General features: G+C 43.4%; 1 long non-coding RNA gene across 4 annotated transcripts in view; it reads left to right on the top strand.

Annotated features, from left to right (window-relative positions):
* Positions 1-24,069, top strand: part of LOC138742978 (uncharacterized) — a 128,997-nt gene that overhangs the window by 87,251 nt on the left and 17,677 nt on the right. For 3 of the 4 annotated variants that reach the window (XR_011344554.1, XR_011344555.1, XR_011344557.1), the window contains one exon: positions 773-1,105. This is a non-coding gene — a long non-coding RNA (uncharacterized lncRNA). Of the gene's footprint in view, positions 1-772; positions 1,106-11,227; positions 11,480-24,069 lie in introns of those variants that run through there. The other variant, XR_011344558.1, reaches the window with a different exon arrangement.

Raw genomic sequence — 24,069 nt, 5'->3', positions numbered from 1 at the left:
CATCATACTGAACCCATTGTTGGAGCTGACAACTCTGTTCCCTTCTCCACAGACGCTGCCTGACCAGCTGTTTTGTCATTTCCTGTCACTCCTTTATTTGGCCACAAAATTTGGGGCAACCTTTTTTACAGTGAACGTCACAATACAACCACAACAGGGAAAAGTCGCGGGGGAAAACACAGCAGGCTGGTTTCTCCAGCACCTTGTGAATTGCTCTGCAATCACAGTGCCTGCAGACTTTCCTGTTTAATCACAATACAAGCATTTCATCTGAAAAAGAATCGCACACCTGCATAGAAAATGCCTTAAACTAACATGCACAGTATGAAATACAAATTAGCATCACAGCATTTAATATATTAGCAGCAGTAGAGCAAATCTTTGCTTTCCTGATAAGAAGCAGTCACCATATTTCCTTGCAGCCACAAATTGAGCATTGAATAAAAACCTCAATGCCTGTGACCCCTGGTTAGAAATGAGGAATAAATGAAGGAGGCATCATCGACAAACTTAAAAGATATCTGTCAGATTAACTGAAGCTGTTTTGTCATTAAGATCTTTACTTGGATTTACCAGATAAACCACAAAACACACCATACTGATTTGGAACAATTATTTCCCCACAGAATCAACAGAGGGTGTGAAGAGTGCCAGGCTTAAATGATTTTGTCTAAGAATTAAATAAAGCCGATCGTAGGCCCAAATTCAGGCAATGAAAATTAAACCAGCCGTGCACTATTTACTATTTATGTCTGGCTTGTCTCCCAACCAGGTACGAGACTGACTGAAGGTTGAGGTCCATCTGCACTTGCTTGGAGAAAGAGAAGACCTATACCTACCTATAAATGGATTTAGCATGATCTAAGTTAATAGCTAATGCTGTCCTTCCCAGGTGGGAGGAGAGTAGTTCAAGTTCAAAGTCTAAATACACAACATCAAATATAAGCCTGAGATTCTTTTTCCTGCAGGCAAGGCAGAATTCTACTTATCGGCAGTGTAAACTGTACTCAATACAAAAAAGATAGAAATGTAAATAAAGAAAGAAATGGAAACAAACTGACTGTACAAATACAGAAAAATATTCAGTAATAAATAATGTGTGAAGTAAGAGTCTTTAAATGAGTCTCTGATTGAATCTATTGTTTAGGAGTCTGATGGTGGAAGGGGATCAACTTCTCTTGAACCTGGACGTATGAATCTTGTGGAACCTATACCTCTTTCCTGATGGTAGTAGAGAGAACAGAACATGTCCTGGGTGATGTGGGTCGTTGATGATTGTTGCTGCTCTCCAATGGCAACACTTCATGTAGATTTTCTCGATGGTGCGGAGAATTTTGCCTGTGATGTACTGGGCTGTGTCCACCACCTTTTGTAGGGCTTTCCTCCCAATGCCAGGACATGATGGCAGCTGGTCAGGACAATTTCTGCTACATATCAATAGTAGTTTTCCAAGGTTTTCAATGTCATGCCAAACATCTGTAAACTCCTGAGGAAGTAGAGACACTAATGTACTTTATTCATGATACCATTAGTGCGTTGGGTCTAGGAAAGGTCCTCTGCGATAGTGACTCAGAGGAATTTAAATTTGTTTACCCTCTCCACCAATGATCTGGATTGTACACTTCTGGATTTCCCTTCTTGAAGTCTATGATGAGCTCCTTAGTTTTGGTGACATTGAGTGCAAGGTTGTTCCTAGTACACAATCCAGCCAAATTTTCAATCTCCCTCCTGTTTGCTGACTCATTTCCCCCTTTTATATTGTGGTAGCATCAGTAAATTTGTAAATGGTCTTATTATCGAACCAAGCCACTCTGCTGTAGATGTATAGTGAGTAGAGCAGGGCTTAAATACATGGCCCATTGGTGCTCTGGTACTGGTGGAGATTGTGGAGGAGGTGTTCTTGCCAGTCCACTCTGATTGGGGTCTGGAGGTGAGGAGGTCCATGATCCAATTACACAGTGGCTTGTTAAGGCCAAGGTCTTGGAGTTTGCTAATCTGTTTTGAGGGGATCATGTAGTCTGTTGTCAAACTGTAGTCGATAAAAGGCGTCCTGATGTATGCGTCTTTACTGTTCAGATGTTCCAGCGTTTTGTGTAGACCCAGCAAGATGGCATCTGCCATAGTCCTGTGCTGCAGTAGGCAAATTGGAATGGATCCATGCCACCGTTCAAACAGGAGCTGATAAGCTTCAACAGCAGCCCCTCAAAACACTTCATCACTCTGGATATAAGTGCCACTGGTCAGTAGTCATTTAGGCAGGTTACCATATTCTTCTTGGGCACCGGTACGATTGAGGTCTATTTGAAAGAGGTGGGTTTCATGCCAAGTTGAAGAGTTCCATTAAAACATTGGCGAGTTGATCAGCACAGGCTTTCAGTTCTCGGCCAGGTACCCTGTCCAGACTAGATTCTTTCCCTAGATTCACTCTCCTCAAGGCATCTTTGGATACTGACAGGATTATCAGGAGACATGGTGGTGTGCAATGATTTGTCCTTGTTCTGGTGGTCACATCACACGTAGAAGGCATTGACCTCATCGGGGAGTGAAGCTTTGGTGTTTCATATTGCACTGGATTTGGTTTGGTAGCAGGTTACATCACTCCGACCCTGCTACAGATGTCAGATATCCTTCATTGTTTCCATTCGCGCCAGAATCTCCACCGCCTGGGAGATGGCTTTTCTTAAGTCGTCCCTGCTCCTTGTGCAGTGATCTGGGTCTCCAGACTTAAATCCCTATGGTCTGGCTCTTAGCAGGTTCTAGATTTCATTGTTGGGGAAAACCATGAATGCTTTGGTGGGGACACTCTAGACCACAGCTGTTTCGATAAAGTCCTAAATGATCTTGGCTTAATCATTCAGATTCTCAGTTTAAGTCTTGAACACTGACCAATCTACTGACTTGAGGCAGTCCTGTAGCCATTCTGCAGCCTTCCGTGACCACCTTCTGCTTGCCCTGATCTCTGTTTTTTCTGTCTGTATGCAGGCAGAAGGAGTACCACCAGGTGATCCAACTTGCCAAAATGAGGTATCGAGAAAGAATGATAGTCATTCCTTATCTTAGTGATCAAGTGTCCTGAAGCCTCTGAAAGTCTGCAGATGCTGTGATTTTATGTAGTTAAAGATATATAACCAACAATTCGGCGTGAACCCTTCTTCAACGTGGAGTACAACTCTGATTATCTGAAGCAGTCAGGGCTTCTTTTTTTTGGAGAACTGGTCATTTTTTATAAACAGCTCAGTAGCATCAGCAAATCACTTGTTTAAACAACAACAAGGGAAGGCTTTTTAAGCATTAAAATAATGTTTAATTCTGACCAAAAAAAATGCAGGCGACTGCCAATCATCGACACCTCCCCACCGTGGCCCCACTTGTGCCAGGACCCCGAGGTGTAGCCACTGGCTGCCGCTGCCGGGAGCCCAATGTTCCCAGTCAGTTCGGTGCTGAAAAAATTTTGAATTACTGAGGATATCCTATTTCTGATCATTGGAGTTGTACTGTATGAGCAAAAAGCACCTGAATAAGAGGCTGGGGAGAAACAAAGAAAGGACAGGGGGAGGAGAGGGGTGGGAGGTCTGCGGGTGGGTAAATGGGTCAGACTCAGGGCCAGAATAAATGAATAGGTGCTCAGACAGCCACGAGGGCGATAAAGTCACAAGGGCCTTGGGCCTGAGCCAGTGAAATGTGAGTCAAAACGGCCAGAGGAACCTGGGCCAAAGAAATTGAACTACAACAGTTGATCTAATCAGAAGTATAAGATTGGAGAACAGTGAAAACGCTAGACGCCAACCATCGTAGAAGTGATTTATCCCACATCAGAAATGCAGAGATTTCATCACGATCAAGAGAAAAGCCTGGCCAGCAAAGATTCCTGATGCAAGGTATCACCTTTTCAAATCTTTGATGTTTTTGGCGAAAGGCAGAGGAATCTCAGGGGGAATGCGAACAAATACTTTGTTTTGTATGGCTTACATGTTGTTGTTAGCTGTATCTATAAAGATAAATGTTCGTTAATGCTGACTATTTCATTGGAGGAAAGTGTCTTGTATAATGATGCAGCAGGTGCAAGGAGATAAATGGCCCACTCCGCCTTCTATTTCTGATATTTTTGGTCTCAGCCACTGGACCCTGTCTGATGGACCATTATCAGTGAAGATGAGCAATAACATCTCCTTTACAATCACCCTCAATACAGGAGCCCCTCAAGGATGTGTGCTCAGGCCCTCTGCACCCACAAATGTTCAGCTGAATATTGTTCCAACTCCATCTTGAAATTCACCACCGACACCACAATCGTGGGATGGATAATAAATAACGATGAGTCCGAATACAGGAAGGAGATTGAAGGTCTGGTGGCACGTTGCAAGATAACAACTGCTCTCTCAACCTCAGTAAAGGTGCTGTTGACATTCTTTAACTTTTGTTCTCTGTAAGGCGCCACTCATGAAACCTAGTTGGACTCCCCTCCAAGTACTGACCAGTCCGGGGCCTGGTCTCAGATCAGACAATCCCAGGCATATTCAGGCTATTAGGTGCTAGATGAAGGAGATGATCGTTGACCTCAGGAGAGGGGCCAGAATCCACACCCCTGTCCACATTCATGGCAGTGAAGTCGAAAGAGTTGGAGAGCGCCAAGCTCTTTGGAATAAACACCTCCAATAACTGGACCTGCGTGCAACAAGCTCGTGGACATGATGGTCAAGAAAGGGCTCTTCCTTCTTCGAAGACAAAGGAGGTTAAAGATGTCACTCGACAAACTGCAGGTGCACCCTCAGAAGCCTGCTTGCTGGCTGCATCATAGTGTGGAAAAGGAGCTGCAGAAGGTGGTGCATGCAGCTTGGAACATCGCACAAACCTCCCCCCTCCCCCCCAAGGATTCCTTCTACATCTCCTGCTATCGGGGAGAGGCAGCCAACAAAATGAATGACCCCTCAAGACAAAAGAACAGATACAGCTGTGATAATGAGTGAATCAATGCTCAGACATACAGTACCTGTTGGCTTTTTTTGGCACATGAATTGTGGATTCAGTCATTACAGACACAGCTAAAGGGAGCATTGATTGCACATATCTGTCGGGATCAGTGGTCAAATTACGACGTGAAGCAGGGGTCAGAGACGGATTACAGGAATTCGAGACTGAGAACATTTGTAATTCAGAGTAATCAAATACAGTGGAAAGAATCAGTGATCACGCTAACCTGAATGATGATGCAATGACCTGGCATATCATAAGGAAGGAGCAATCAGACGGCTGGAAAACATCATGATCAAACAGCATTAGTGATTGGGCACATCTGTGAAAACTAGTAATAACGAATCTCTGTGGAAAACAATAACAACGTGCATCTGCAAGAACCGGTTGTGATGGACTTCTGTGGGAAGGCATATCTCCGTGAACCAACATTGCCTCACATCCACAGGAATAAAGCACGTCCGTGAGAGCATGTAAACAACACCCTCACATTGAACATTGAAATTGGGCGGGTTACTTGCAAACTTCTACAGGTGCACCATTGAAAGCATCCATTCAGGGAGCATCGCTGCGTAGGACGGGCACTGTTCTGCCCAAGACAAGAAATTGCAGAGGGTTGTGAACGCCTCGCACAATCCCCCCCTCCCTTCTCTTCCAACGACTCCATCTATAATGCTGCTGTCTTGAAAAAGCAGCCAACATATTAAAAGACTCTTCCCATCCCAGCCACATTCTTCTCACACCCCCTCACCCCACCCTGTCCCCACAATGGGAAGAAGATTCACGAATGTGAGAACGGGCATTACCATGTTCAAGGACAATTTCTTTTCTTCTGTTATCAGACTCCTGTATTAAAACCTCACAGGAGTAAAATGATCTTGCCGCTGCTCCATATGAACTGCACTTTCTTTGTATTCCTGTTCTGCATCTAACCTACTGTACTATGAATGAGATGCCCACAAGTCTGCTCACAAAACAACCTCCATCTTGATACAGGTGGCAATCAACTTGAACGCTGTTGTCCTCTCTTGCCAGCAGTGTATCTTGACATGGACAATCGGCTTAAACTAAACCGAATGAGTTCCCATAACCGATAGTTCATCACTGGATGAGTGTGGACTTCACAGGCCAGAAGTACCACCTGTCTACCTCCAGTCAATATATGGAGACGTTCGCCATGCTCAGCTGATTGGCTACAATCTACCACTGGGTATTAGTGCACAGTGTGTGACCACAGGTAAACACTTGCAGAGTGGAGTTCCTTTGAGGAGAAAGTACTCTATGCAGAGGTCAGTGATCATTCTACGAGGTGCCATTCTCAGAAATCCTTAAACAATGAAAGCAGGAGTTATCTGCTTGATGTGCCATATGCACGACAGAGGTAGATGGAAAGCAGAGGAATATTATTAATCACCTGAACTATCTTGTCAGTTTTTTGGGTGTCCAGGGTATCAGAGTGGTGGTGATGAACAGAATGTGGGGAGGGGTCCAAGGTTTTCAGGGAGATTCACTCATCGATGCGGCTGTTCACCTGGAGCATCTCTCTGCAAGGGAAGTCCTTCCCACCTGCCCACACATTGGTTTATTCCTTCAGCTCAACGGGCAGCAAAACTCCTGAAGTTCAACAACCAACTCTCCCACGGAGCAGGCCTTTCTGTTGTTGCTGGTCTTCTGTTTGTGATCTTGTTCCCAGGATCCCAGTCTCCTGGCTGCTCCTTCTCAGGCACTAGCTGCTGTCTCCTGTCACCCAGCCTATGCAGCATATACCCCACTAAGCTGAAGTCTCCACAGTCCTGAGGACACACTGCAATGTGTCTGCCAAGGCTGTCAACAAGTGGCACAGACACTGGAACTGTATCGGTAAGCTGACTTTATTCAGCTCGAGCAGACATAATGAGTTTATTGTCATACAAATTGTACAATGTACATATGAATCAAAATTCTTCCTCTGCAGCCAAACAAGTACTTCATGAAACACACTCATTCAAAACAACTCGAAAAGCAACTGCAATGGTATACTGAATTGGATTAAAAGGAGATCATAAATATTTAAAATAGATAATAAATATTCACAGCTATCCAAGTGCAAAACAAGTGATTCAGCAAATTCAACATGAAAGGCTAGACACCACAATATGAAGTAAAAACAATGGTGCAGAAACTCAGCGGGACAGACAGTGTAATTTATATAGCAAAGATAAATATGTATAACCAATGTTTCGATCTTGAGCCCTTCATCAAGTTATGAGCAAAATGAGTCTGGTGAGCTCTGTCAGTCTGTACAACTATTGATTGACAGAGTACATGTTTGAGTACAATGTGCTAAGTTGTAAAATAGGCAGTTTTGTCAGGGGCCTTCCATGATCTCTGCCACCATAGGTGAAGGAGTCATGGCAGTTGTCGGGCAATAAGGCTATGAAGGACAAAAATTATTTTTTCTGATTAACAAACATTCAGTCATTCATGGAGAGGAACCCATTTCTATCAATAATATGATCAAGATTCTCAAAGAGAAATGCAATTGGGCGGCAAGGTGATAGGTAGTGGGGCAGCTCGGTTACTGCTGTGGGATGGGATGGTAATAAATAGTGCGTCAGGACAGTTTTACTGTAGTGTGGCGGAACGGTTATACATAGGGGGGAAGGGCAGTTATATGTAGTGGGGAGGGACGATTATACGCAGTGGGTCAAAACGGATATACGCAGTGGGGAGAGATGGTTATACGTAGTGGGGAGGGACGGATATATGCAGTGGGGAGGGACGGTTATACGTAGTGGAGAGGGACAGTTATACGTAGTGAGGCGGGACTGTTATATCTAGTGGGGAGGGACAGTTATACGTGGTGGGGCGGGATGGTTATACGTAGTTGGGCGGGACGGTTATACATAGTGGGGAGGGACAGTTATACATAGTGGGGCGGGACTGTTATACGTAGTGGGGAAAGACGGTTATATGTAGTGGGGCGGTATGGTTATTAGAAGTGGGGAGGGATTGTTATACTCAGTGGGTCGAGACGGATATACACAGTGGGGAGAGATGGTTATACGTAGTGGGATGGGACAGTTATACGTAGTGGGGAGGGATGGATATATGTAGTGGGGAGGGACGGATATATGCAGTGGGGCAGGACAGTTATACATAGTGGGGAGGGATGGATATACGTAGTGGGGAGAGATGGTTATGCGCAGTGGGGAGGGACAGTTATATGTAGTGGGGAGGGACGGTTATATATAGTGGGGAGGGACAGTTATACGTAGTGAGGTGGGACTGTATATCTAGTGGGGAGGGACGGTTATACGTAGTAGGGTGGTACGGTTATACATAATGGGTAGGGACGGTTATATATAGTGGGGAGGGATGGTTATACGTAATGGGGCGGGATGGTTATACGTAGTGGGGAGGGACGGTTATACATAGTGGGGAGGGATGGTTATATGTAGTGGGGAGGGATGGTTATACATAGTGCAGAGGGATGGTTATACGCAGTGGAATCGGATACTTATATGTCATTGGACAAGACTGTTATACGTAGTGGGGTGGATGGTTGCATAGTGCGGTGGCATGTTTCGCATGGCAGTTTGCGCAACACTTACAGTGTCATTGTTCTGGACTGGGAATCGAATTCCACGCTGTCTATGAGAAATTTGCATGTTCTCCCCGTATCTGCGTGGGTATCCTCTGGGTGCTCCAGTTTCCTCGCACCCTTCAAAATGTACTGGGGGCTGTCGGGTATTTGGGTGTAATTGGGCAGCACTGGCATATGGCCACAAAGGGCCTATAACCCTGCAGTATTTCTAAAATGTAAACATTTAAAATGAGTGCAGTTGATGACTACTAAGCAGAGAAATCCCAGACACGACTTCCCCCTCCTCATTAAATCCAAGTTAACCATAGTTGTTCTTCCATGAATGTAGAGCTTGACTGAGCTTTCCAATGCTGTTGTCAGCAATAGTGGCCACCTGGAATGACTCTCAGGTTAGGAAGCTGATGCTCCATACAATAACATTCCAGACCCAAGGCCTCGATTGGAGGTTGTCCCATCGACTGAACTATATGTAAATTTTTTACAGTCATCTGTACCAAGATACAGTGAAAAGCTTTATGTGACATGGTATCCAGACAGGTGAACACATATTTAAGTACAACAGGTAATGCAATAATAAAATAAAAATGTTGGGTGTTTCAGTCAGACACTGTTATAGTTATCTTATTGGTAAAAGATAATCCATTACACTCTTTACCTACTCTTTGTCCCAGCAATGCTCTCTTTTCAGTCAGTTAAACAGAGCAAGGGATCATCTTTAACCAATGAGATTTTAGTGGTCCACGGTCTACACAGCAAACAGTCATCGAACACGACGATCAGGCAGGCAGCACGCGGAAGGAGATGCCCGCTCCCATAGGCCACAGGAATAGCAGTCGAATCGGCCAATCACAGCCAGCGGATTGCAGGAAGTCCAATCCGGTCCCGCGCATCAGGGACAACCAATCAGCAGCCGGCCTCGGTCAAGGCATGCCCCGCTGATGACACGGCCGGTTGCCTATAAAGGGTAGAGCTGCAGCCCAAAGAGTCAATGCCTATTATACTCTCTTGGTGTGCCAGTCTTCTTCCTGAGCTATAACCGTAGCAACCTGCTACAAGATATTTATTTCAGTCTTGCACTAAATGGAGGATCATTGATCAAGCTGAGAGTAGAGAACCAATCTTCATCTGACAACGTTATGTTCAAATCTTGTTCCCAATTGTTCTTAATCCCAGCCACTGAGATCCCAGATCTTCATTCCAATTTCAGAGTCTGATAATAGCAGGAATGAAATTATCTTTAAATCTGAAGGTTCATGTATCTTCTGCCCCACAGGAGCATAGAGGAGATAATGTGACCGGAGTGGCCTAGGTCCTTTAGTATGTTAGCTGCTTTGCTGTGACTATGGGAAGTGTAGATGGGGTTCATAATGTTGGGGGTGGAGGAGGGGGGGGTGGCCTTTGGCAGCCTGCCAGTTCAATGCTGGTCAAACTGGGTCAGGTCTTCGCATATGGGTGTTTCTGTCTTTTCACCCCCATGGTCACCTATAATTGCTTACACCAGTGTTGCCAGCGATGAAATGTAGCCAGCAATGTTGCTTCCATTCCTTCAGGTTCTCCAAAGATAAATGCTGCAATGGCCCTCCTACCCCACACTCGTGGTCGTACTCCTCTCTTCGACGGGAGTTCTGTTCCCTCTCCGTGGTTTCTCTGGCTCTTCAACCTGCAATGTTGCCTCTTCTTTCTTCTCCCGTGGATGCTGGAGTTCTTTTGGCAAATTGTGGGTTGACTTAGAAGGTTTGTTTGAGGTAAAGCAATGTCCTTCCCAAGGAAGGAACATTTTAATGGCTACAGTGTGATCCCACTGGATGCCTCCCTGAGTACATAACATTGGACCTTTTCTTTGAATTTGAAGATGCCTGTAATTTAACTTCTCCCTTAACATTAACAATATTTAGAACCAGCATTTTCCAAAATCACACCGTAAAATGCAAGGGATTACATTTACAATATGAAATGAAGGCAATCATGAAAAATTATTATGAAATTTATATTAAAAGATTAGCAGTGTTTCTGGGGCATTGCAGTTGAGTTTAGCCCCAAAACCATCTCAATAATATTCCAAATGAGCTGCTGCTGATCTCGATCCCTTTGGTGCTCTCCAATTTATCACTTGATGGGACCCTGTAACGTATACCTTCAGTTGGTCCTCTCAATCAACTTTGACAGAGAGAGCTCCTACGGGGGAGAGTGGGGGGCAGCAGCAAGATCAATGGACACGCGATATCTCTGAAGGGAATCTCTTTTCTCATTCTCATCTCGGCTGGAACTCCAGACTAAGGTCAGCTCTTTGGGCAGTTACATATATGACAATAAAGGAGCTGTATACTTTGAATTTATGAACCTTCAGTCCGATGGTTGACTAGCACAGATTGAAAAATCTGGATAGAAATTCTGAGCCTAATTACAATTCTAATTAGAATCAATCGATTTCTATTTTAAACTCCAACTGCTATCTTCTTCATTGTTTTGTACAAAAGCAATTCATACTATTTACATGGAGAAAATTTTTACATCAGAACTTGTAATTTGCAATTTCAATGCCAAATCTAGTGTTAATTTCTTGATTCTGTGGTAAGGACCATCAGTAATAATATTAAATTAAAGGTATTAATGTTAACAATATGATTACAGTTCTTCATTAATTGCATTTCATTCTTTTTTTTTTAATAGCGTGTAAGTGCTAACCTGCAGAGTGCTGTTTTCATGAAGCAGATATCCAAGGCTTGTTACTGTCTGGACAAATAGTCCAATGAGGTTCCATTGCTCAAAGCAGAGAATCCAATCTACAGCAGTAACTACACTTCAACTACTGTCTGTGAAGGACTCTCCAAAGTCTGTGAAGGATTTTTGGGACATAGCAAGATGAGAAACAGAAGCAGGAAAAGACCATTCAATTCATCATGCTTCTCCCTGGCTGAGAGGGTATGTGGTATGGAGAGGGGTTGTTTTCTCTGGAGGCTAAAGGGGGGCCAGACAGATGTTTATAAGATGGGCAGTACAATTAACGTAGTGGTGAGCACAGGGCTACGACAGCATCATCAACCCAGGTTAGAACCCAGCACCATCTGTATAGAGTACGTACAGTCTCTCTGTGACCACACAAATTTTCCTCCAGATGCTCTGGCTATCTCCCACCTTCCGAAGATGTATGGGGCTAGTAATTGACCACATGGTTGTATCCTGGGCAGCACAGGCTTATAGGCTGAAGGGCCAGTTACAGTGCTGTATCTTTAAATTTTTTTTTTACAAGAGTAAGGTAGAGAGTCAGAATCCCAGGGTAGAAATATCGCATACCAGAGGATATGTGTTTGCAAGGGGCAGTGGAGAGGGGAAGCTTGAAGGAGAAGTGTGAGGAACAAGAGTGGTGGGTGTCTGGAACGGGTTGTCATAGAGTCACAGCACAGAACAGACCCTTCGGTCCAATGTCCATGCTGACCACAGTGGCTTTCAGGGCTTGTTCTATTTGCCTACGTTTGATCCATATCCTTCTAAGCCCTTCCGATCCGTAAATATGTCCAAATGTCTTTGAAATGTCGGAATTATTTCTGCTAAAAATTTTAAAACTTAAAATTTAGACATACGGCACAGTAACAGGGCCTTCCAGCCCATGTATTCGTGCCTCCAAAATACCCCAATTAACCTACAACTCCCATACATTTTGAAGGGTGGATGGAAACCGGAGCACCCAGAGGAAATCCACGCAGACATGGGGAGAACTTACAAACTCCTTACAGACAGGGCTGGGTTCTAACTCGGGTCGTTGGGACTGCAATAGGGCTGCCCTGACCACCACCACAGTACTCTAACCGTGCTGCTGTACAGCTTCCCCTGCCAGCTCATTCCAGATGTGGATCACCCTCTGAGTGAAACAATTGCCCCTAAGGCTCCTCTTAAATATCTCCTCCTTCGAATGTCCTCTTGTTCTCGAACTTTCTACCCTGGAAGAACTTTCATTCTATCTATGTTCCTCATGATCCTATAAACCTTCTCAAGCCTCTGGGGAATGTGGTCATATATAACAGTCCATTTTTTAAAGGCTTGTAGAAAGACACATGAGCAAAGATGGAATGGAGGGATATGGATCAGTGGAGCTTTAGTTTAATTTGGGCAAGATGTTCAGCACAGACATTTTGGGGCAAAGGGTCTGTTCCTGCTCTGTGCTAAATTGTATATTCTATCAATAAGTTAATTCTGATCATTTACCTCTGGGGAACCTGCATGGGATCTGTGACATCAGCCATTGAACTGACACCTCTGACTCCTCGCCATGTTCTTGCATGAACCCGTTTCTCTTGGTTCCTTTAATATATAAAAAAAATTGTAGAGTTGTTATGTAAATAAAACATTTCCTTTCCTTTCTCTTTAGTTACTGTAATCTAATCTATCTCCTGAATGACCTAATTATGATTGATGAATATGTTGTCTTCAGCTCATACATCTTCCAACTACTCTGCAAATATCCCTTGAAAACCACCCAAAACAATTGTTTTAATTTTTTTTAAATTTAGAGATACAGCAAAGTTACAGAACCTTCTGGCTCATGATTCCGTGCTGCCCAAATACACCAATTAACCTACAAACCCCTTTGGAGGTGATCTCATCACCTTCTCCTGACCCAATGGTGAATCCGCTAATTGTTTCTCACCAGGAAGGCTGCAATAGCTGCCTGAGCCTCGACCTGATTTGGCTCCATTGTACACAGCTGAGTGAGAATGGCCTTGATTGTGCATCTGTTGTAAATTCTGAGTGGCATCAGGCCAGTGGGAGGAAATGAGGTGTTCAGAATGCTCCACAGAGGATGATATGTGGTGGATTGGTGCCATTGAATTCCAGAGCCAAGTTTCAGTGGGCTTCAGTAAAGAGGGCTTTTGTTCCAGAGTACCCTGGATTGAACACATCTCCTGCGGTCGTTAAAACGAGATTAGGCTGCTGTGGATGGAAATATTCCTAATTAGAGGAGAATGCTGTGTCTGTTCATATTCCAAAGACATTAAGACCATGGTTGGACCTGAACCTCTAGGTTGTTCAGAAAGGAGTAGGTACAGAAGTAGTTCCAAAGAAAACCAACAACTGGCTCTATGCTTTGCTTCAATTCATTTAATCAAAGTTTCTGTGACTAATGTATGAAAAATAAATTCAAGTACTCCAAGCAAAATGGTCACCAAATGCATATAGGATATATCCAAGAGAAAACAGAGCAGCAATGGTGGTTCAGCGCAAAACCTTCAAATCCTTCTAAGTTGTGAGTTTGTGTTGAGGGCTGGTGGATTGAACATGTTCTACCTCTATTAAAAACATACGGAGGGATCATCTTGGAAATGGTGCCGCAAAAGCCTCAATGAACAGAATTATGATTTTTCTTGAAAATAACATTTTTGAAACTGAGAAGTAGTGTGAATTGGAGTGAAATTAGGTGTAGTTCATATTATGAAGAGACAGAAGAAAGAATGGATTTGAAGTGATTGAACAAAAAGCAACGCAAATGTAGCAGAAGCAGAACACTGGAGCTGCCACCTTGTTTTAAATGGTTGCCAATTTATTTGTTGAAGGAATTTGATCCATTTCCAAAATTGATTGATTTCCTGGAGATTGACTGTGCTTGAATCACCAGTCATTGAAAAGATTTAATGCTGTTAACTATCAGAGGGTTACGGGCTGCAAGGTTGGGTTTGATTAGATCAGTGGTTCTCAACCTTTTTCTTTCCACTCTCATACCACTTTAAGTATTCCCTGTGCCATCAGTGCTCTGTGATTAGTAAGGGATTGCTTAAAGTGGTATGTGGGTGGAAAGAAAAAGTTTGAAAACCACTGTTATAATCATAGCTAATTGACTCGTTATGTGCATGGTTTCAGAACTTTAAAGGAAATGGGCCAAGGAGAAATTTTCTCAAGCAAAATATTTCAGTAACAATTGGGTCTAAAGCAGTGGTTCTCAACCTTCTCACTCACACACCACCTTAAGCAATCCTTTACCAATCACAGAGCAGCGATGGCATAGGCTATGTGAGTGGAAAGAAAAAAGATTGAGAACCACTGGATTAGTTTGATGGTGGAGTAGGTTTATGTAGGTTGGCACAACAAGATAGTGGTAACACATAGGAGACTGCAGATGCTGGAAGCTGAAGTGAAACACAATCTGCTGGAAGAACTCAAGGGAGTGAGCATGACCCCTGGGAGATAAAGAACAGATGACAGTTTGAGCCTAAACCCGTTATCACGACTCAATAAAAGGGTTTGGCCTGAAACATTGATTATTCTTTTTCTCCCACTGATGCAGCTTGACCCATTGATTTCCGCCAGAAGATCTGTTTGTGTGTCAGCAGTTGTGTGGTTGATCTCTGACCTTTCCAACTGATTTTTTTCCCCCATTAATATCAATGCCTGTCATTTACGCAGGGTTGCTTCTGATCCAGTCCAGTGACTACGTACTTAGAGTGAGGGAAAGACAGCTGAGGAGGTGCAGTGGTTGATCAATCTCTACAGTCCAAGTTAAGCTGAAATTGATGAGCTCCATCTCAGCTGAACCAGCTGTGCACTTGTATCTCAGTCAGGTGCCAAGCATAGAACAAAGTCCATATTTGTACACAGAACATAGAACATTACAGCATAGTACAGGCTATTGTGCTGACAAATATAAGCCCACTCCACAGTAAGCTAGTCCTTCCCTACCTCACACCCATAACCCTCTATTTTTCTTATATCCATGTTGGTTTCTAAGTGTATTTTGGATTTTATCAGCCTCCATCACCAGCCCTAGCATTTCCTTCGGAGCACCCACTACACTGTGTAAAAAGCTCACCTCTGGCGTCTCTCCTAAATTTTTCTCCACTCATCAGATGACCTCTGGTATTAGCTATTGTTGCCCTGGGGAAAGATGCTGGCTGAGTCTCTTCTCAACCTTTGCTGCTCTAAAGAGAAAAGCCCTAGCGCGTCAGCCTTGCTTAATGAGATATGTTTGCCAATCCAAGCAACATCCTGATAAATCTCCTCTGCAACCTCTCTAAAGTATCTGCATCCTTCCTGTAATGAGGTGACCAGAACTCAATCATCTTGCAGAATGTTAACCAGGTATCTGTAATATTCTGGAAGGGAGTTTATCAGCACTTTTCTTGAATCTGGAAAGCAATAGGCTTGAAGATGTCTTGTAACTTTCTTCTGAACCTTTCTGAAAAGTGACGCCTTTCACAAATCGATGGAATCTATGCACTGGAGAAGAACAAACCCATCTGCAATTTGTCTTTACCTCTCTGAATCCTTATCTCTCCTTGTTTGCTCAGAAAGAAAAGGACTGTGGGACTTTACAGCACAGTACAGGCTCTTTGGCCCACTATGTTGTGCCAACCTACTCAACATTTTAAATCTTTCCTACCTCACACCCATAACCCTCTATTTTTCTTGCATCCATATTGTCTAACAGTCTTTTAAATGTCCTTAATAGATGACCAAATTTGAACAGGACTCATTTCAAATGCAAAATACCCTGTGACGTCCTGTTGTGCGAATAAAAGGCTTCACTATAATAACTGGGGAGAACCATCTGCTGCAGTGAAGATCCAATTGTTTGCAGATTCTGCTCCAACAAAAGATGTGTGTCACTTTCTCTTTTGAATTCCTATCCTTTCAAACCTGTTTTTTTGGGGGGGAGGGTGTTTATATATATTTACTCTGAACATTTTGATGTGATTGCTTTGGGGGGCTTGTCCTGAGTTGATTACCACTGTGATTTTCCAGACCTCTGCAGCCACAAAAGAGATTCCAGGATAATGTGATGCCTCCCGGAGGTGCAGAATATTCTTAAGTGGGAGAATGAGCAACCAGAGGTCATGGTACTTACTGGTACAAATGAATATAGGCAGGAGCAGGGTAGAGGTCCTGCAAAATAAGTTGAAGGAGTTGGGCTGGAGCAGGACCTCCAAGATGATCAACTTGTATGCCAGATAAATTCACTGTGAAAAAAAAACTGATTGATGTCAATTCGCCATATAAGTCAATGCTGGAAGCACCTCCCCACTGCCTGCTCTGCCACTCCCCGACACCTCCCCACCACTAGGCATTGCCATAACAATTTCTACCTGGGACCCTAAGGTCAGTGTTCCTACCGTTAGGAGCATGATGCCATCGATCCAGCTTCGTGGGCCATCACTGCTCCTGTCCAGTTGGGCTGAGATTTTTTTAAACTTACTTAATATACAGCTTTATTCCTTGCAAATTCTGGGTTGTACCTGGGAGGACCAGGCAGCCCGAAAAATGGGGGTCGACTTATATGCCGGATATACCATAAAACCCTTGAAATTAGGCTGAAAAATGGGGGTTGACTTGCATGCTGGTCGACCTATATGCTGAAATATATGGATATACAAATTTCCAAGGAGTATCTGTTAATATGGACAAAAATTTGCAACGCCAGATAGAAAAGGTGTGTCAGAAGGGTAAAATCATGGGGGCTTTTAACATGCAAGTAGATTGGGAAAACTGGGTTTGGACTAGATCTCAAGGAAGAGATTTTGCAGAAAGCATACAAGATAGCTTTTTAGAGCAGCTTGTTGATGAGCCCAAGCAGAGATCGGCTGTACTGGATTGGGTGTTGTACAATGAACGTGAGGTGATTAGAGAGGTTAGAGTAAAGGAACCATTATGGGCCAGTGACTGATGATTGATTCAATTTGAGATTCAACAAGGATAAAATGAAGTCAAACTTGTGGGTATTGCAGTGGAGTAAAGGGAATTGTGTGGCATGAGAGAGGAACTGGCCAAGGTAGATTGGAAGGAATCACTAGTAGGGAAGATGGTAGAGCAGCAATGGATGGGGTTTCTGCAAGATATATACATACCAAAAAAAGGAAATATTTGTATGGAACAATGTTACAACTGTAGCTGACTAGCGAAGTCAAAACCCACGTGAAAGCAAACGAAAGAGCATACAAGAAGGCACAAAGTAGTGGGAAGATAAAGGTTTTGGAAGTCCTCATTGAGAGCTCAGTAGTGGAGAGGGTCAAGAACTTCAAATTCCTGGGTGTCGACAGCTCCAAGGATCTGTCCTGGAACCTCCACGTTGATGCAATCACAAAGAAGGCTCACCAGCGTCTATACTTTGTGAAGTGCCTGAGGAGATTCCGTCTGACACCAAAGACTTGTAAACATCTACAGGTGTTCCATGAAGATCATTCCAGCTGGTCGCGTCACTGCCTGGTATGGAGGCGCCAACTCTCTCTTAGGACAAAATCAACTCCAGAGGTTTGTTAACTTGACCCGCGACATCAAAGGCATCAGAATCCACTCCATCGAGGACGTCTACATGAGGTAGTGTCTTAAAAAAAGCAGCCTCTATCCTCAAAGACCCCCACCGCCCAGCCCATGCCATCTTCACTCTGCTATCATCGGGAAAAGGTACAGGAGCCTAAAGATGAGCACTCAACGGCACAAGGGCTTCCTCTTCCCCTGCTGCCGTCATATTTCTGAATAATCAGTGAACCATACACCGCCTGACTTTTCATGCACTATTAATTTTACTTTTTTATAGTAATGTTGTAAGATGGTTATAATATGAATGTTTGCATTTTGATGCTGCAGCAAAGCATCGAATTTCAGGACAATAAATTCCGATTCTGATTTTTAAAAACTTACAGAAGTACATTTAAAACTCACAAGGAGTGGAAAATGAAGCATGAAAGCAAGCAAATAATATTAATAAAAATAGAAAAAGCCTCCTCAAGAATATGAAGAATAAAGTAGAGGTGAGAGTAGACATAGGACCATTGAAAATGATGCAGAGAATAATAATGGGAGACAAGGGGATGGCAGAGAAACTAAATGAGAATGTTGCTTCAGTCTTCACAGTGGAGAACATTAGTAGTCTGCCAGATACCAAAGTATATCAGTATATCTATTTCAAGAGAGATGGTGGTCAGAAAGGTGAATGGTCTAAGGGTGGATAAGTCTCCGGACCAGATGGATTGCACCCTCCCAAAAGAAGTAGCAGTAGAGATTGTGGAGGCACTGGTAATGATTTTTTTTTCAGTAATCCATAGATTCTGGTATGGTCCCAGAGGTCTGGAAAATCACAAATGTCACCCTACTATTCAAGAAGGGAGGGAGGCAGCAGAATGGAAATTGTGGGCCAGTTAGCTTGATGTCAGTGGTTGGGAAGATGTGAGAGACCATTGTAAAGGAGGAGGTTATGGAGTACTGGGAGACACGTGACAGGATAGGCAAAAGCCAGCAAGGTTTCCTTAAGGGAAAATCTTGTTTGACAAACCCGTTGGAATTCTTTGAGAAAGTGACATCGCACCCCGACTCTTATATTTTATTCCTTTTGAAATCCATGCCAGCATTTCATTTGCCTTCTTCACCACCGTTTCAATATTCAAGTTTACCTTCAGGCCCTCCTGCATGAAGGCTCCCATGTCCCTTTGCACTGGAATTCTTTGAGAAAGTGACAAGCAGACTGGATAAGGGAGGGAGATGCACTGGATGCTGTGTATTTGCATTTCCAGAACCCCTTTGACTAGGTGCCACACATGAGGCTACTTAAGGTAGGAGCCCATGGTTTATAGGGAATACATAAAATGGTATGTGAGTGGAAAGAAAAAGGTTGAGAACCACTGGGGTAGAGCATTGACTGATGGGCAGGAAGCAGAGAGGGATCATATTCTACTTGGCGGCCAGTTGCTAGTGAGGCGGTGTTAGGCATTATGCCATATTTTGATTTGGATTAGGGAATGAATGACTTTGTGGTCAAGTTTGTAGATGGTAAAGGTAGGTGGAGGATCAGGTAGTGCAGAGGAAACACTGAGATTGTAGAAAGAATTAGACAGATTAGAAGAATGGGCAAATTAAATATAATGTCCAAAGTGTATGGTCATGCAATTATGTAGAGAAGATAAAATGGGCATACTATTTTTTTAAATGGGAAAAAAATTGAAAATAACCCAGACACAAAGAGACATGGGAGTCTTCATGCAGGAGAGCCTGAAGGTAAACTTGCAGGTTGAGATGGGAGTGAAGAAGGCAAATGAAATGCTGGCATTCATTTCAAGAAGAATAAAATGTAAGAGCAGGGATGTGATGTTGAGGCACTGATGAGACCTCACATGGAGAATTGTGAGCACTTTGGGATCTTCATTTAATAATAAATATGCTGATGTTAGAGAGTGTTGAAAGGAGGTTCATTTGGATGATTCCAGGAATCATATTAGGAGCGTTTGATGGCTCTTGTCTGGTATTCATTGGAATTTAGGAGACTGAGTAGGGATCTGATTGAAATATTTCGAATGTCGAAAGTCATGGACAGAGAAGATATAGAAAGGTGGTTTCACATGATGTGAGAGTGTAGGGCAAGGGGACACAACTTCAGGATTGAAGGGCATCTCCTCAGAGGGTGGTAAATCTGTGGAATTTGTTGCCACAGGTAGTTGTGGAGGTCAGGTCATTGGATGCATTTCAGGCAGAGATTGATAGCTTCCTGATTAGCCAGGGAATTAAAGGTTATGGGGAAAAGGCCGGGCAGTGGGGATGAGTGGGAAAATGAATCAGCTCATGAATAAATGGCAGGGAAGACTTGATGGGCTGAATAGTCTTTTCCTCCTCCAATGTCTTATGAATGGTAATGGCCTCTAATTGGCTGAGTTCTCTGAACAAGGCACTACATTCGGAATGGTTCAGGCCATTCCAATCCAGGACTTCACAGAGGAAAAGATATGTGGTCATGGAAACAAGGCCCTGTGGCCCAACTTGTCCATGCCAACCAAAATGCCCAACCCTCCTACCTGCATTTTGTCCATATCTCTCTAAACCTGTCCTATTCTTTTAACTGTCCAAATGTTTCTTAAACATTTAATAGTACCTCCTTCAACCACATCCTCCGACAGCCTATTCCATACAACCACCACCCTCTGTGCAAAAAAAAAAGGTTCCCCCTCAGGTTCCTGTTAAATCTCTCTCTCCCCACCCCCCCAACCACTAGCTTTTGATTCTCAATTCTCCTGCTCTGGCAAGAGACTCTGTTCACCCGATCTCTGGTCTTATTAAGTTCTTGATCAGGAGGGAATCAAGGGTTGTCGGGAGAAGGCAGGAGAATGGGGTTGAATGGTGTTGAAAAGGTGAGTCATTCATAATGTGGTATGGGTGGCAGATTCGATGGGCAGAATGGCCTAATACCCTTTCTATGTTTGACAGTCTATTCAGTGCAGTTATTGAAGGAGCACATTTTTGTTGTCACTGGGCTGGGTGGGTATTTTACACTTGCACTTTGGTGGTCAGGTCCCGTTTGGGATCCATTCATTAGATGAGAAGGATTTCACTCATGACACTCTCGTTGTGGGACTCATGTTAATGTAATCATCTTAAAGCTGGATGCCTGCCCAGGGTAATTATTGAGACTCCAGGGGTTTTGCCTGGCTCTTTCGTGTTGCCCACTCTTGACGTGTGGGAAGGTGGGAATGGAAAGATGATAGAGGAATGTTCCCCATGACTGGAAGTTTCGCAGCTTGTGTTGAGTCCATGTGAAATCCAAAAGCCAAATTAAAATGTTGGAAAACCCTGAGCATGGGAGAATTTCTCCTGATTTAATAGTTCACACCAACCAATGTTTTTTACATGTATGCACACGTTATAAATTTTGCCTTAAAAATTTTTGAGCATTGTTCACTTGCAGCATTTGGGAATTTATGACATTCACAAGATGACTCACTCTTCTAACAAACAAACCACATGGTTAATGTCACAGTTAGCACAATGCTATTACACCCCAAGTGACCCTGGTTCGAATCCAGAGCTGTCTGCAAGGATGTTTGTGCATTCTCCCCGTGACTTGCGTGGACTTTCTCCCAGTGCTCCGATTTTCTCCGACTCTCCAAAAATGTACAGGGTGGTAGGGTGTAATTCGCCGGGATGGGTTTCATGGGCTGAAAGGGACTCTACCATGCTGGGTTGCTTAATTTAAAATTTTTAAATTCCACAATGTTGCTTTCTTTTGGTACCGAGCATCTTGTTAAAGACTAGGAATTTCCATCAGACCCCACAAGTAACAGCAATTCTTTACTTTCTACCTTCTAAGAAATAAAACCATTACAATTACAGCACAGGAACAGGCTGCACCAGTTCAAGTGTAGCCCATCATTTTTGTAGAGGTCTGACCTTCCCCAGAAGAGTTCCCAATGATCCACAAATCTGAACCCCTGCCCCTGAATGAACTCTTTAGCCACACATTTATCCATCACATTTTCCTATCCCTACCCTCTCCAGCGTGTGGCACAGGCAGCAATCCTGAGATGACCACCCTTGAGGCCCTGCTTTTTAACTTTTTCCCTAACTCCTTATATTCTTCCTTCAGGACCTCATCCCCACTTCTATTTATGTCATTGGACCACAACACCTGGCTGCTCGCCCTCCCCCTCCTGCATACTGTGTACTTGATCAGAGACGTCCTTGACCCTGGCACCTGGGAGGCAACATACTATCTGGAAGCCTCAATCTTGTCCAGCAAACCTCCTATCCACTTGTCTTACCAACGAGTCCCCAATGACTATCACTCTCCTCTTCTCCCCCACCCCTTCCCTTCTGAGCTGGGGGCCAGCTTCTGCACCGGAGACACGACCACCTCAACTTGTCGTCAGAGAGTCTATCAAACTTCTACTGTGGAAGGTATGCTAACTGGTTGCGTCACAGCTTGCTTTAGCAATCTGAGTGCCCAGTAATGCAAAAGGCTGCAGAAGGTAGCAAACGCAGCCAGGTCCATCACTGACTCTGACCTCCAATCAATTGAAGACATCTATTTGAGGTGCTGCCTCTCATAAAGGACTCCCACCACCCTGGCCACAACCTATTCTCACTGCTACGTTCAGTCAGAAGGTACAGAAACCTGAAGACCAGTACATTTAGGTTCAAGAACAGTTTCTTTCTAACAGCCATCAGGCTCTTCAACCTCCCCTTGTTACACTAATCAGGGACTGCTCCAACTTCTCAAGAGGACTGTCTTGACAATTGCAAAGTCACGTTTTTCTTGCACTGTGAATATTTATTATCTATCTCTCTTTGCATTCCTTGTATCTTTTTATTTCCTTAATGTATAACACTGTTATTTTTAAGCATTTGTTTGGCCGCAGCAAGTAAGAACTTTGATGTATAATGTAAACTCATGATCATTATCATGTAACATGATTCGCTCAGCATACCAACTAGAAATTTTTCTCTCAGTAACTAAATCTTCAATTCGCTTCCAAATCCATTAACCCATTCCTTTGCTTTAATGCTTGTTTGCTCCTTAATTCTTGGGGTAAGGACGAAGTTAGGCCAACGTTAATTGAAGGCACAGAAGAGGTTCTCCAAGACATTGCCAAGCTTGGAGGGTATTGGACAAACTTGGAGAAGAAAATCTGCAGTACACAAAAGTGCTATATAAACTCAGCAGGTTCTGCAGTATGGGTTATAGAGGTGCTGACATAGGAATCTGGTGAGCTATGGCATAACCACCTGTGTATGGCACATGTTGCAGCCAAGGTGAGGATGGAGACATTGATAATATCTCTAATAAGATTCATCTTGGAGATCGCTATCTGATCCACAATTTCCATTTTCTTTTACAAAGGTTACCTTGACTGTGGGGGGCTGGGGGTGGATTAGATTTTTTAAAGTTTTTTTTAAATATGTTTTCTTTTTCTTTTTATCATTTTTATTTGGATTAATTTGAAAAATATAGGTTTCAACATGGTTATCATAGATTAATTTAATAACTTGTTTCTCATGTCTAATGGAGTTACATCATTTTTTTGTACTAATATGTATATAATATGTTATGTGTGTTCCTTAAAAATTTTGTATGTAAGTTTATGTTAAACTCAATAAAAATATTTAAAAAAAAAGATTCATCTTGGATGGTGAGATACTTGTGTTATTGGGGCTATGGTTCTCTGGTCATGTGGGGAGTGCCTGTTGAGAATTTTCAGGGTGCTTGGAGCTGAAATATTGACCACAAAATATCAGTTGCTGAGTTGCTGTAATACCTTGACAAGAGGCTCAGGCCCAAAACGTTGGGTGCCCTTTGCTTCCTATAGATGCTGCGTGGCCTGCTGAGCTTCTCCATTCCTTTTGTGTGTGGCTGCAAAAGCTATTTCAGTGGAGTTCCCAGCATATGTTTTACAAGGGTGATGTGGGGGAATATTCAATATTGGCAGTGCTGTCCTACATTAAGAAGAGCTGAATTGGCCCTTGAGCAGTTTCAATGTTTATGGTCATTTTATAGGCATATAGGCCTAGTAACACAGCTAGTGGAGCTGCTGCCTCATGCACCAGTGATCTGGGTTCAATCCTGACCTCCTCTGTGGAGTTTGCACATTCTCCCTGTGACTGTGTGAGTTCTGCTCCCTGGCTTAACTGGATTCCCCCAACATCTCAAAGCATTCGGGTTAGTAGGTTAATGGGCTACTGTAAGTGGCCAGTGGGTGAATGGGACCATCAGAATTGGGGGAGGGGGAGAGAATAAAGAATAGGATTTATGTAGAATCTGCTGTGTGTTC

This window comes from Narcine bancroftii, chromosome 9, assembly GCF_036971445.1.
Source record: "Narcine bancroftii isolate sNarBan1 chromosome 9, sNarBan1.hap1, whole genome shotgun sequence".
Taxonomy (NCBI): domain Eukaryota; kingdom Metazoa; phylum Chordata; class Chondrichthyes; order Torpediniformes; family Narcinidae; genus Narcine; species Narcine bancroftii.
Note: the sequence above shows the minus strand (reverse complement) of the source record. Positions and strands in the feature narration are given on the sequence as shown.